Here is a 3,133-nt window from a genome sequence, read left to right on the forward strand (position 1 = left end):
ACTCTTCCAAGTAAAACAGTGAGAAGAAAAAAAAAAAACAGAACCCAGATTTCAGTGCCAGAGTTTCACCTCCATCAAGGACTCTTCTGTTAATATCACACCTGCTTATACTATGGGCCCTGAAGGAGGCTGGTGGTATGCCAGGAACATATCAGACCTGTACACAATGGGGCAAGCATAGTCCCTTGGGGTTTGCCACTGGATTTTTTAAAAAAAAACTTTTTATTTTATATTGTAGTATAGCTGATTAACAATATTGTAAAGTTGCAGGTGGACAGCAAAGTAACTCAGCCATACATATACATGGATCCATTCTCCCCCAAACTGTCCTCCCATTGCTACTGGATTTGGGTCAAGATGCCCAACTCTGTGGTAGCCTTCTATGACCAAAACCACAAAGATAGAAAACTAGTAAGTTGAGGGTGGCTGGGTGCCTGGGGACACTGCTGGGGCTTGCAACAAATCTGTCTATTGCCTGATTCCCCCCCTCCTAGCTAAGTTTCGTAACAAAATGCATTTGTTTCTTAAGCTTTTATTAGTACCGTTTTGTTATCTGCAGCCAAAATCTTTTTTTTTTTTTTTTTTCAGTAGTGAGAGAATAGTAAAGACCGCGGCGCTTACTGCCTGTTCTCTCACAAACAGCCAAATCTGTATCCTTCCGAATCCCAGTGTCCGTATTTTCATTGGTGGGAGGTATCTGTTGGTTGAAAGTGTCAGAAAAGAATCTGAGCCAGCTTCTATGAATGTGAGGAAATCGTTAATAATAAAAGGCATCTCTTGGAACCCAAGTACAGAGATCCAGCTGAGCCTGGTGGTGGAATGTAACTAGGATCTCAAAAGCATTTGGCACTGTTTCTGCCCAAGAGTATCTGCTGTTTTCTTTTCTCTTCCTCCTTCTCCCGTCCCCAGCCATGCCCTCTCACCCTTCCACTCCCTTCCGCCTCTTCTTTTTCCCCTCCCCCTTCTCACCTCTTCCTCCCCTCCCACTCCTCACCCTGCTCTTTCTCCATCTCCTTCCTCCTCCTCTTCCCCTTCTCCCCCCAACCTCTCTCTCACTTTGAACAACAGCCTCCGTTGGTATCTACATCTAGTTGTAACCAATTCAACCACCAAAAAAGAGACTGAATCTCGGTCCCGGTTAAAGCTTCTTGCAGAGCAGATATCACTCGGCCACACTCCAGTCTTGTGGCCAATGTTAGGCAACTCTGACCAGGAGAAAGGATCACGGAGGATGACTCTGACTTCCTCTGGCTGGTCCCTGGACACCATATAGATGACGGAGCAGGGAAGTTCTGACAAGAGATGGATTGTCCCATCTCCTCTCTCTTCCTGAGGCATGGAGGGCTGGTGTTAGTTATTAGCAAGGCCAAGTGAGAACCCTGGCCTTACTGAAGCTTGGGCCTTTATTCACTTAACATTCAACAAGTTCTACTCCAGGCATTGGGCCTGGAGCAGTGACCAAAGCTGGCTAAATCACTGCTCTCAGAAATCTGATCCTTTCCGCCTTCAATTATGGGACGTTTCACATCCTTTCAATAAGTTTGTCCAAGCTCATCTGAGATGGGGAATCTAAATTGGGATAGATTAGGGAGTTGCAAGGACTCTGCCCTACAGGGTGGATATATTAGTGATCCTTATTAGGAGGTAGAAAATCAGTTTGGTTAAAAGATTATCTGTGAACATACAATAAGTGTTCTAAGTTGTATATAAAGAACAACGGTAAGTGTTCCTTATATATACTGAAAACAAATTCCTTAGATATAAAATTTGCAAATATTCTCTCCCATTCTATGGGTTATCTTTTCACTTTTTCTTTTCACATAAAAGTTTTAAATTTTGATGAAGTCTAATTTATGTTCTTCCCTTATCATTCATGCTTATTGTATTATATCCAATAAACTATTGCTTAATCTGAGGTTAAAAAAAATTATCAGTTGTCTGCTAGAATTCAGAACACTGCCCACAAAATAGGAACTTTAGGAACCTGGTAGAGAAATGTCAAAAGATTGCTACTTGTTCTTCTCCAAGTAACTTGTTGATTTTGGCCTAATAGCAGATAAAGAGAATAGCTGGACAGATTTACAGTCCTGTTTATTTCTACTTGTAGTGAGGAATTTGAATCTGTTGAGTCAGATAAACAAGTGCCTTAAAAATCTGTTCTTAAACTTGGTGCTGCAGAATCTAGGAATCCTAGTGATCAGATTCTTTCTGAGCAACTCTCCTGTGCATCCCTGCCTGGGAACATTGGAAATACACATTTGGATGGTAGCCAAGTTGAGACAGGAGCTACATGGCAGGAAAACTGAGCCTTTGCTCATTACTCCAGCCCATTGCTCTTCAAACTTTGAGGCAGAGGCCAATAAGCTAAGATCTGAGGAGATGTGCAGAGTCCCTAGTATGGATATTAAGAAACTTATGGTACAAATATGAGGCCCAAAGTCAAAAATAACATTTGGGCAAGATTTCTGGTATTGGGTGCCAGCAAACTGGGTCTCTCATGCCTCCTCCCTCCTCTAACCCAGTGAAATCAATAGGCTTGGCTAAGAAAAGATTTTAAAAAGTTGTGCTGTAAGAAAGACTCAAGCCTAGGAAAGAGAGACCTGTGCTTATTGAACCCTGAAAGCAACACTTGGGGCATATTCATGACTCAAACAGAAATGAACTACCAAAACTGTACAGTCCCTTATGATGGAACCCTCCTCAATTCTCCTATCAGGTTTGGTACTGACTAACACTGGCCAAAGAAAGCCCTCTTGGTAGGTAGAACCTAGGGCAGCTAGAATAACTGGTCAAGGAACAAACAGAGACCCATGAGAGTGATCAGTACAACAGAATCCAGGTGATGCTCTACCCAAGTGACTCAAGTATCTACCCAAGTATCTTGTTGCTTTCTCTCACCCTCAATAGGGAGTCTTGTTATCTTTTATTTCCCCAATGCTTGTAGAATGAGTGTATTGGGCTCTTAAGTACATTATTTAGCCCTTGACTTGAAAAATATCAAGGAGCCACAGTAAGCCATGCTCAAGAGGAGGAATTGATACTCATCAGAAAACTTGAACTTGGAAAAAACTGGCCCCGGGTTTCTCTTCTGGATTTATCAACTGGATGGGACTTCAAGATTTTTCCAATGGAA

The sequence above is a fragment of the Capricornis sumatraensis genome, chromosome 2 (genome assembly GCF_032405125.1).
Source record: "Capricornis sumatraensis isolate serow.1 chromosome 2, serow.2, whole genome shotgun sequence".
In the NCBI taxonomy this organism is placed as follows: Eukaryota; Metazoa; Chordata; class Mammalia; order Artiodactyla; family Bovidae; genus Capricornis; species Capricornis sumatraensis.